Below are 12,836 nucleotides of genomic sequence, written 5' to 3'. Positions count from 1 at the left end.
TGAGGTATTATCTTTAAACAATCCTAATTTCGGGGATTTGATACATGGCATCTACCCAAAAGAACTTGAGATAAAGGATACTACAGACACTGTGAAGTCAGCCTCATATCTTGACCTACACTTAGAAATCAATAGTAAAGGAAAACTATTGACCAAACTATACGACAAACGTGATGACTTTTCATTCAGAATTGTCAACTTTCCTTTCATCTGTGGCAACATCCCTTCAGCTCCTGCGTGTGGAGTGTTCATATCACAACTCATACGTTATGCCAGAGCTTGCCGAAACTACGCAGACTTTTTGTATCGTGCTAGAACTCTAACAAATAGGCTTCTGGAACAGGGTTATGTTGCTACAAGATTGAAGTCATCACGACAGAAGTTTTATGGTTGTCATCATGAACTCGTGGATCGTTATGGTGCATCCATTTGCACCATGAAAACTGAGTTATTCAACGTGTCATAGTTTTCGTTTCCTCGTTTGTCTACCCCGTACTTGACTTTTTATGAGCAGCTCGGCGGGTGTTTCTAGAAAAGCAGAGGACGCTTACCCTACTGGTGCACCTGGTCCATGCTCCCAGTTTTTAGTGGAGTCTGAGTTGCTCATTTACTTTTGTTACTTCGTATGTATGATTTTAGTTACTTTATGTTACACAAAAGAGGGAGAAGTTCCTCTTAAAATTTTCTAAAAGAGGAGATTTGACATAGCCTCATATTCATAACATATTTAAGCTGTCAACTCTTTTTTTGTATTAAAACTACACTAAAATATGTGACAGTTTATTTTCATGCATTATAGCATTAAATTGGAATTAAAAAAAACAAACAAACTGTAAATTTGTCACTACTGAGCTTCATGACCTCCCTTTTTTTCCTGATCATTGTGACAGATGAAATACTGAAAATTTTGAAGCTCCCACAAAGAGATGGGCAAGGCTGTGAGAGATTACAGAGCTTATGATGAAATATTGGGAGGTTCCCACCAGAAGCAGGAGAGTTAACACATATGAATTGTTAGTAATGTTAATTATCATATTATTGTCATATGAATCTAGTAATTATTATGATTATCATATGTGGCACTCAAGGTTCTTGCTCAAATCAAAAGAATGTAATCCAGGGACAAAGACCAGACATGGAAAACAGATAATCACAACTAACCAATGTAACAAAAGTAAATGAGCAACTCGAACTCCACCAAAAACTGGGTAAGTGTTTACATCCTTCAAAAAAACAGGTATCTTATCCTCCTTAAATTTTGGTGATATTGAAAACAATTATTGCCTGGCTTCAAGTACTGAGCATGCTCTGCAAAGCTAAAGATATCCTGAGGTCTGAGAATGACGATTTGCTTGTGACAGGTGCCAATGTCAAAGCAGGACATGCTTATCCTTCCGAAGCACCTGATTTCACTCCTTTTGTTTTGTATGGGAGTTACTTAGCTAGTGCTTTAGTTTTTTTTGTGTGATGTCTAGTTTTTCCTTATCTTCAGTTATTATATTTAATAGTATTTTATTATGTAGATTCTCTTTGTTTTTTGTTTTCATGTTCAGGCCAATGTACTTGAATTCATTTTCAGGCCAATGTACTTGAATTGTCACATTATTGACACGTCTGTTATTTTGGGAGATATTTGAAGAACAAAAAGCTTACCTAACAGACATGAATCAATGGTTCTTAAGCTGATACTTCTATGTAATTTGATAATGATACAATCAGCTCCAAAGTATGATAAGAAATTAAAAATAATAGCTATGTACTTCTTCAACTTCTTGAAATCAAATTACTTTCTATCAGTTTTGAAAAATGGATCTTGTCCAGTGAAAAAAAAATCAGAGTACTTTTCCAGTTAAAGAACCGCTCCCTTCGGACTGATTTCTGTGAATTGATTGTCATTCTGTTCTAAAGCCATCTGAACTTTTAAAGATTCTCATGGGATTTTGTTAGTTGTTAAAAAGATGGATTGTGAAACATATTTCAGAGCTGCCATTGACTGTTATAAGATAACAGGGTATTTGTTAAAGGATTAACTGAAAGGCAGTTCTGAAAAGCAGATTAAAAATGATTCTGAAATGTCATAGAAAGAGCCATTATTTATGATAAAGCAAGACCCAAGATGCATACTGTTAGGAAATTTTATTTTCTACACCAACAATTGAAATGATATTCCTTGGAATGCTAAGTGGGATAATGTTACATTTACAGGTTTTTCAAAACAAGGAATCAAAGCAGAACAAAAATAAAACATTATTGTAATATGTTTTCCAGTAAACCTAGTGAAAATAGACAGCTTGCATAACTATGCAAAATCAAGTGCACCTTTTTTTTTCAAATTCGTAAAGTTCACCTGTTTCAATGATAATATAGGTAAACAATTTCTCATAAAACCTAAAGATGAATCAGACGCCTTGAAAATGACTGAACTCAATGTTGCTTGTTTCAATTTTTACAGCACATACAATGATGATGTTTGGAGGATATCATTGGTTTCCCTTAATTAAATGACAACCACCTGTTGAAGCTCTTAAGTTGTTAACTGGACAGATTACAGAGGGATTTAAACTTTCTGTGAAACACAGATTTAAACACCTATGGAATGATAGAAAATTTCTAAGATCTCCTTGCTGATTGTCCAGTTAACTACATAAGGATATTCATCTGGTAATAGTCATTCAACCGAAGTTCCCTGATGTTGACTATTTTACCTTGTAATTCTAATTTTACTAGAAAGTTTAAATCTTCTGACATTAACTATTTGATTCGCTGCAAAGCATTTAAAAGAAGTACTGATGCTTTTGTATTGTGCAGCACTGCTGATCAATTTGTGCTTTCCGATTTTATCTTATTAGCCTGAAATTGATGACGATGATTGGTTCAAATTGCATCTTTTCCAAGAATTTCGTCTAAATTTACCACAACATAACAATTATTCTACTTTTGAAATTTTGAGTTTCAGTGGCACATTGGACCTAAATATCTAATAACAGTTTCAGTAAATCGAACATAAAACTGTATCAAGTTTAATTTGATAACCTTTTAATGCTAGGAGATCCATTAAAGTTAAAATACAACAAAACATGTTTAAATTGGTACTAAAATTTTCCTCAGTTAGTGAAAGAGTAATCAAGAGAACTAAGATTCTAGCGAAAATCAAAAGAATGTTGTCCAGGGACAAAAACCAGACAAGGAAAACAGACACACAAAATAAGTAAAATGATGCATACAAATTAACAAAAATAAATGAGCAACTCTGACTTGACTATAAACTGGGAGCATGGACCAGGTGTACTGGTAGGGTACGTGAAATTTGACAGTTGTATTGGAGTTTCTTGTGTTTCCTGTTGTTCTGTCTTGTTTGATAATATTTTTCTGGTTTAAGGGTGAGTTTGATAAGACAGAGATCCACAGTATGAGTTTGACACATTGATGAAATTATGGTACACTAGGACAACTAAAGATAATTTTTTTGGTGCAACACCTATTTTTGTAGGGAATGCCTCTCTCCCTTATGTTTTTGGGAACTTTGCTTTCAGAACCAAATCATTAACCCTGTTTATAAGATACAAATAACTTATTTGAGTCCATCTTTCTTTGGGTTAACAACAGCAGTTCTTTTTTTATTGAGGCCACACAAAAACACTTTCTTGGTTTTCAGGCCCTATTTTTTCATTGGTTTGTATATTTTCTGGGTTAGGGCAATGTAAAAGCGCCCTCCTTACCTTTTTTTTTTTTTTTTTTTGGGGGGGGGGGAGGGTTTGAGAGGGGTATAAAAACCTTTCCTGATGAATTGTTGGTCATCCATGATTTGTGAATCCAAAAAGCAAGATAATAAGTTAGAATAATCTAAAGTGCGGCTGCTAGTAAAATCATATGAATTACACAACTATTTGATCAATCGGAACACCTCAGCCTTTCTAGTTACACAAAAGAAAAACCTCGGAGGCAATAGGCAGATGGATCTGTCTGGAATATGACCGATCTGATTCTAAAATTATAGTTAAACTGATTGATTGTTTTACAATTACTTTTTTTCTTAGCTCCTCAATTCGAGCTAAAATACTTGGAAGAGTTGTTGTTCTTAATTCTAATGCTATCCATCTAAAATTTTTAGCGCCGCCTGGTGGATAGAACTACTTTGATTCTTGTATGACTACAATTCTGGCAAATTTTTCCAGAAGAAATTCTCCTTTCTGCATCCGAGGTTATCTTTTAGTGTAGTGGAAATGGCCGAGTAGTTCTGTTTCCTATCTGATCTGTTTTCGTGAGGGACTTTGTTGCATCATCTGTATAATGTTGTAGAAATAAAAACCTTCAAAATTTTACTCAGAGCTGTTTTGGAAGACACTTAAAGAAATGCAACATTTCATAGCTAAATAATTATATAATAAAAAAAAAGGAATTAAAATCAGTATCCTTGAAATGTTTTACTTGTATGAAACGAATCAATTTTATAATGACTGCAGGAGCAATTCATTAATATTTTGAATGCTCTTTTAATTGAAAGGGTCCAAATTATTAATCTCTTCGTCTGTCACAGGGACAGCAGTTGATATGGGAAAACTGTTCTAATAACACTATAATATAAAGCCTCAGTACTTAATCAAAGCATTGGTTTCATTTTGTTGATGATCTGTGATATGCATTGGTAATGAATGCCAGGCCTTGTAGCTGAATTTAGTAATTTTTTTCTATGAAAAGCTTCAAGGGCAACTTTAATCTGCAAAATTAATTTCAACTACAGTCATTTTGATAGAAATCTTTATTTTTTAGCATCAAAAGTTGTTGGAAAAACAAAAGTACAGTTGTTAGAATGATTAAGCAGTTTGCAGGGATATAAATGCACATACTGTCTATCATGAGAAAAATCGGCCATTAAAAAAGGGTTTAAATTCACCTGATAGGCCTTACATTGTTTACAAAAATGTAATACAGTTCATAAACAAATGAAAGAAATCTAATTTTGTTTGCACTAAGTCCTCTCATAAATTGGGTTTCAGTTAAAAGTAGGAAATGGGCACTTGCAATACTGGTTATAAACAAAATATAAAGGAGAAAGAAAAGGGTGAATACGTCGGAGAAAACAACCCCATCACGATAAAAAAGAACAACAACATATAATCAACCCTCCCAAACAACCAACATCAAAAAGCAAGTACCTCCTTTTCTTCAACATTCTCACACTTCATCTACCAAAATGTGTACCACCAACAACCTCCCCCTTTCCTTTCTGCAGTGAGGAATATCCAATTCTGTTATACCCTTGTGTTATATTGCAATCACCTTGTCTGTTAGTCATATAGTCTGTTCATCCATTTCTGTACAAGATTTTTCAGCTTCTTTTGTAGGGAAATCTTAGATATTTGGAAATATGTTGCTTTTGCATGATGAATTGCTCCTTTTCTTACTATTCCAGGTTCAATAGATATTGTTGAGTAGGGGTATTTTTAGTATAACCTAGTGTAGAACGTCTTGGTAAGGATAAAACAAGAGACTAGCAGCATTTAACATTTCTAAAAAAAAGTTCTTTAAGGACGTAAATTGAGTTGGAATAATGATTATAGTAGAAAACAGTATTATGATATCATTTGTAACTTTTGAAGACTTTTTATATTCATGACTTTTTGTAAAATTGAGTCAATAATCTGTTTATCTTAGTAATCCCTGTAGAAAAAAAAGGGGGACTCTTACACATATTTGAAGGCACATCATACAATCATGAACAGCTATTTTAAGTTGAAAGAAAAGGACAAGGTGCTTATAAAACCCATCAAAGGGGTCAGGGTACCCTGTCTCTCCTGATTTCTTCTGTAGGGATACACTTTATGGCACCCTGTCTCTTCTGATTCCATCTGTAGGGACACACTTTATTTGATGTAATTTATAAAACCAAAATACTTGCAAGTGAAATTACTATTGTTTGTGGGGTATCAATTTTCATGGTTTTCAAGGGTAGGCCAAACAATGATATTTCCATAGATGTATAAACTGAAAATCTCAAAACCACAAATTCAAGAATCCACAAATTTGTGTTTCTTCCTGAATCCACAAAATTGGTATCCAAAAAAAGTTTAAATACTTTCACAGTATTAAATTTTGAAAAATCTCAAAGCCTTTAAATTCAGAATGTGCAACGAAAATGTTCACAATTAAAGTAACTATTAAAAGATAAGTATTAGATGTTATAAGGAACATCTTTTTAATACATGTACATCTATAATCATAGACTAATGTGATAATCACCCAGGGGTTCAAATTGATGGTGGTTAAAGGGCGGGACTCTCAATTTTTTACCTTTGACCTATAAATTTCATTTACATTAGACACTTTTAATTGACCCTTTATTATGGACTTTTTCCTGACATGGACCTTTGGTTTAAAACTTGCGTAAGTCCATAAGCTTCAACTCCTGGAATGTAAATATGAACCCCTGTCACCCCAACTGAAAAACGAGACCAGTCTTATATATAGGACAGTTTTTCATCACTAACCTCTAGTATCAGACAATTGTAATCTTACAAATGAGGATGATTTATAATTCTTCTGGAGCAGTTCAATAATTAGTATAAAAATTAAGCATGTTTGTGAAAAACAGGTTCCAATTAAGCTTGGTTCTCATGCAGTGTTTTCTGAAATGTTTTTGATACAAATTTTAGTTTGGAATCTTTTGGAAAATAAATTTGGAAATGTTTCCGAAGTGCCATGTTTTTACGCTGTTTTTCCTTGTTTTGATAGCAACTTATTGATAAAACTAAGGTTTTATTTTCATCTGTTTTAAATACATGTCACATGCAAAAGGTGTCACTATGTTGAATTAATATTTCAACATGTTTTTCAATAAAACATTTCTAGAGACATGTACCTATGCAAAAAGAATGAATATGATGAACCACAACAAATGGACCAGTATGTATATACATGTATAACCTAAATCCTTAACAGTAAAACCCTGCATTTTAGATACAGAGTAATTTGAAACATTATGCTACTTTTGGATTTCTGAATTGTTTTTAACATGTTTTTAGGAATTATAATACAGTTTATACTGTGAAACCAGTCAAAAATGAACCAGAATAATCCTAAAGCCAGTCGAAACCAGATACTTTTTTAATATCCCTCTACATCAATTTAAGAGTACTTTAAACCTTAGTAAACCTGTCTAAAATGAAAAGTAGCAGTCTTGGTAAGAATCATGCAAATTCTGTAAAATGTGATACGCTCCAAAAAGGCTATGTATTTTAACTTATCTTATTTAGTTCCTTTATAGGTCTATAGGATGAAATGTCTGCCATTCCAATCTGTCTGCTCTTAGAAGATAATTCACATTGAACATCCAGTAGTTTCTATTGTGTTTCAGTGTCATTTACGGAGTTATCTCCCTTAATTTTAAATTCTACAGTACATTCTATATAATTTTTATCTCATAAGAGCACAGGTTATATGAAAAGCCACATGTTAATATCATATACTATTACATTTTAAACATAATTTTAAACATGATTCTTAGCTTAAGTACTAATTAAGTCCAAAAAGTGTTTTTTTTTCAGACAGGTTTCACTGTAAATAAGAATCCATGATAAGTATCAGTTACGAATTGATAATTAAATAAAAAAAAAAATGAATTACTAAATGGAAATTAAAAAAAAAAAAAATAATTGTACTAGTATTTTTCAGTATCAAATACTTCCAGTCTATCATATAAAAGGACGTGGAATAAATTTCTGATATGAATTACTCTTTGGATATTTTGGATTTACATTGTTGTGCAGATATATTCCAATAATGTGAATGCATGGACACCAGATTAAAAATTTCACACTGAAGTTTTGTTTTCTGAACATACAGTTGATATGTCTTTTTTCAATTTTTCTACGAAATTTCAATTCTACAAACAAATATGGCAAATAGAAATACTTGTAGCTGTAATCAGTATTGAAACATTTGGTTTGCAAGCGTTCATTACTTGCACAAAAAGTTTTTAGCGTACTTTTAAAAAGCGCAATCAATGCTGTGCTCACTTTTTGAATTAAAAGCTGATATTCAAGTTTTACCCAAACATTTATTTGCAATGGATAATTTCTATTTAAGTTCATGCTTACAGTACTAGTTTAAATCAAAGTTTGTTTTGTATTTTAAACGCACCATTGAAATGATTTACTCAGTCAATAAGAAGTTTACTTTTCAAAAGTATAAACAAATTGCCTAGTTTTACCCATTTATATTAAATTTCCTGTCACTTTCTTTTATTTTGAAACAGTTTGTATGCAAATGATAGCTTATCTACTCACAATACATGTAAAAACCTCAGTCAATGCTTGCTTTTGAATTAAAAGCTTATAAACAAATTTTACCCAAACATTTATTATTATTGGAACTCAATTATAACTTTTTTTTTTAGTGTCGTTTTTAGAGTTTTCATTTCAGTCAATGTTTGTTTTGTACTAAAAGCTTAACTTTTAGAATATTTACCAAGTCAATAAAAAGTTCCTGATCAAATACTAAGTACTGGTATTATAGATTAGAAGTAATTGCCTAATTTTACCCATTTAGATAAAATTTCCTGGTAAATACTGACTTTTAGCCAGGTTTTACCAATACTTTTAAAATTTATCCAATGCATGTTAAAAAAACAAACAAACAAACAAACAAAAAATAAAACAACAAAAAACAAACAACCCTCCCCCCCCCCCCAAAAAAAAAAAACAAAATCTTTTGATACTATTAGAAAAGATTCCTACCTGCAATCTTAGTCATTAATGTAGTTCTATTCCATAACTTCTTCTGCATCAGTAAGAAATATTTCAAAAAATATTTTCCTGGATACGATATCCCTCTGAAATTTAGTTATACTTAGTGAATTCAGATACCTGCAGTAATGTTAACTGATGCCAACAATTCTTCAGGAATATCGAGATAATATCCTACTTTCATATTTACATTGATATATCAAATCAATATTCAACTCCTCATTCATGCTATGATTAGTGCTCCTGGTCCCTTGATCCTGTTAAAGTCTGTATTGGACTGAATGAATCAACACAAAGTAACTAACAGGTATTCTTTTCTAACGCCAGGATATTTCTCTCCACGTCTGTCTTAGCTCATACTATGAACTTAATATAAAGCTATTCAATTGGAACTAAATTCAGCTCTTTCCGTGGTTAAAAAGTTGCAGCTCCTTTTCGTCAGGAAAAATGATAATGTTAAGTCTACTTAATTCTAAAACTTTTCTTTTTTTCTGCTTATTTTACTTTTCCAGCCAAACTCACATTATAAGCTAATCAGAAAATTATCCCAGTAACTATAGAATTTTCTTTTGTTAGTATATATATATAATACTTTTTCGTGCTAAGCTGATGAAGATTTAAACTAATTTAGAAATATGATTGAGCCACAGTTATATTACACCAGCTGTAGAAATGTCTTTAATTCATCAGTTCTTTACTTGGAACTTCCTCCCACCAATAAACCCATGATCAATACCTTGCTTAGATTTTTCAAAACTCCTTTTGTTTGAATATTTTGTGAAGCGTATCAATTAATGATCTTGAATTAATGACTTTACCTTCTGCGTACATGTTTGCAATATGTTTCTTATAACAGGGCTTGACTTCAATACAAAAATTTCTGATTTTCTACATGGTAGTTTCTTTCCAATTATTTTTATCTTTAAATGCAGCTTAAATATCTGTGAATACAATATATGAACAAACCTTGTTGCCATTAAATTTTTCAAAATTTTGGCCAATTAACTTTACAATAGTTGCTTTTATAGATGGCATCATAATGAAAATTTGACTACCAAAACAACTAATATTGCTTGAAAAGTGGATAATGCCTAGAGGTACAGCTGAGGACATTATCAATGTTGAAGACAGTGTGATTTCCTACCGGTAGTAAATTTATGGAGTGTGTCCACGACATAAGCAGCTACTGTATTTGTGCTTTGTTTTCATGTACAATTATTGTCTTTGTAAGAATCATGCAAAATCTGAAAAATGTGATACATCCCCAAAAAGGCTACATATTTTTATTTCTTAATTGTTTTATGGGTTTATACTATGAAAAGTGTAATTATTCATTCAAATCTGGCTGCTTTTAGGAGATAATCAAAATTGAAAATTCAGTAGATTCTATTGTATTTGAGTGTCATTTACAGAGTTATCTCCCTTAATTTTGAAATCTACAGTGCATTCTTTATAATTTTTATCTCCAAAGAGCATGGGTTTCATGAAATACCAGGTTAATTTTTTTTACTATGACATTTCAAACAAAATATCAAAAATAAAAATATGTAGGCTTTTTACCCATGAATCACATTTTGCATGATTCTTAGCTGGAGTGTTACTTAAATGAATGTCTTTTTAAATCCCAAAATATGTTCACACCTAATGAAGCATCTAATGTCCATTGATATTAAAATTAAACCAATGTGCATTATCCAAAACACATTGGGGAAACATTTTTGATAAAGTGGATACAAATTAGCATTGGAATTAACTTTCTGGGGTTGTATTAACACTGCAATAATGAATTTAACCCTTAGTTGTATGTGAATGTCAATTGAATGTCATTCATTTATGTTGTATTGGAACTGCATTCAAAATACAGTGAATGCTTGAAATGTGTCTTAAGATAATACATAACAAATATAAAGATTTTGAAATAAATTTCGGTCTTGTTAACACTAAACTTTTATTTTTGGGTTCACTAAAACTCCACTAAAACAGATCATTAACAAACTAGACACCTGTCTAAACCAGATGTCTTAATTCCTTTTGAACTTTTGTAAACTAGATATCTGCTTAAAGTTAACAAATACAATTCTTAACCATTCAGTTTAAACAGGTGTCACTGATGAACTTTTAAGAGAGAGTCCATTTAAAAACCAGGCAGTGGGTGGCAGATGACAAATTTTGTTTTCAAATTTTTTTCATTATTTTGTATCACAAATGCATCCTTTCTCAAAGTTGGTTTTTGATTAACTGCAACGATTAAAGAGAAATAAATTACATGGAAAGGATTGAAATTCATTGAAAAAAGGGAGATAACTCATTAATCTTAGGTCTCACTAACCACTTCTAACGTTTCCATTACTTTACATGTTAAACAAGTAATTTCTAATGTTTCACTGTAATTCCCAGGACAAATGACATCTTCAAGTTGCATACCATTGCAAAGCTTGGAAAATACATGAACAGCCCTCTTTAGTACCTGTCCATGTAAAATTCAGACACTGTGGCCTATGCCATAGGCTATGGTAGATGTGATTCATGGTGTAGAAAAACCCACCAAACAAAGAGTGTTTTTAGTCTACATATTCAATATTTTTATGTTATGATAGTCATTTCTGTATTCAGATCTGTATTTATTTGAAAATTTTACTTCCATATCCAACTAAAACCAACAAATTCAAGAATGATAACTCTTGCAAAAACTAAATTTCTTACCTAATCTATATATTTTTTTTTTATTTAAACGAGAAACAACCAAATGGCAAACTAGAACTGGTTATATGATCTGTTATTGTTTCTTAGTTTAAAAAAAAACAAAAAAAAAATTAATTCGGTGGGTTTTTGATATGCATGAATCATCCTCTCTGATGTTTATGAAGACTGCTTTTTAACTAAAATTTCAAAGTTAGGTAAATATAGGATAGATCTTAGAGTTTGTATTAAGTAAACAGTACGTTAAATTTTGCTGTTTTATTCAAATTACAAAAATGGTACTAATTGAGTCATTCAACAGTTATTTCCCTTGTTTTCAATTTAATTGAAATTTAATCAGAATAATTAAATTATGAAAATATGAAATTAGTGATATTTAATTTGTTGACAAATGTATAGAAAAATGGGCAAAATTTAGTATACCAATAAATATTTCAAAAGTTGCAAGAGATAATATTTCTGACATTACTCAAGTCATATTTTTTTTTTGTCGAAACATTCCTTGCTTCAAATGTAGGTTGATGTTGATACCAAACAAAAGATGTTTTGATTGACTTCTAACTTTTATGACGTATTTGAATGGTAATTATAAAATAATAGTGAGGGTGTGTAGAATACCTGATTATTAGGATATTGTTTGTTTTTGTTGCTTAAGAATGCATTATGTAACATTAATTACAGCTTTAGGTACGAGCATAGATATTTATCAAACTTCAATATTAAAGAGTATGGTCAGGGTAGGAAACTCACTCAAATTCTAGCCAGTCTTGAATACAATTTTTCAAAATATTTACTGTATGGCTATATAGATTTTTGCTAAAATTAGCCAGCCCTGCTAAAGAATATGCAGTCACGGGATGGCGGGCAGGCTGCTATTTCTAACTCTGGTATGGTATAAGTTAGAAAAAACGTGAATAACATTTGTATTCATTTTAATGTATCTTCTTCAGTACAACATTCTTATACTCAGGAGGCCCTAACTATTGAATAAAAATAAAAGTAAAAATAAAAAAGTAAAATAAATAAGTAAATAAAGCTGTTTAATCAGACACAATGATGTCCTTGAAAATAAAAATCAATGGATTTTGAACCCTTTCTAACCTACTGTCTGTCTTAACTTAGTAAAATCTCTCATTTTTGAAAGGCTTGAATTTATAGGATTTATTCTTGAAAAGCATAATTTTGTTAACAAAATTTTGTTTTGTAGTCATAATTTTGGCATTGGATATTAGAGCATATAAATTAGTACCAGGGAAAAAAACATTACTGATTGCATGTAATTATGCAGTTCTTTCCCAAACAATGAAAATTGAGATGAAAAATATATTAATTTGACAGAATTTGGAAATTTAGTTTCAAGGAAAATTTGTTTTTTTACTAACCAGGTATAAT

General features: G+C 31.2%; 2 protein-coding genes across 2 annotated transcripts in view; one reads left to right on the top strand and one right to left on the bottom strand.

Moving 5' to 3' along the window:
• LOC148621164 (FMRFamide receptor-like) overlaps positions 1-9,553 on the bottom strand; it is a 46,377-nt gene extending 36,824 nt beyond the window's left edge. Inside the window, exon 1 of the mRNA XM_088575258.1 lies at positions 8,736-9,553. The gene's annotated coding sequence lies outside the window, so the exon portion shown is untranslated. The remainder of the gene's footprint in view (positions 1-8,735) is intronic.
• LOC148621163 (focadhesin-like) overlaps positions 1-12,836 on the top strand; it is a 270,468-nt gene that overhangs the window by 74,781 nt on the left and 182,851 nt on the right. The gene's annotated exons all lie outside the window — the stretch shown is intronic.

This window comes from Perna viridis, chromosome 3 (genome assembly GCF_037379345.1).
Source record: "Perna viridis isolate PV_CMFRI_1.1 ecotype Kerala chromosome 3, ASM3737934v1, whole genome shotgun sequence".
NCBI lineage: Eukaryota > Metazoa > Mollusca > Bivalvia > Mytilida > Mytilidae > Perna > Perna viridis.
Note: the sequence above shows the minus strand (reverse complement) of the source record. Positions and strands in the feature narration are given on the sequence as shown.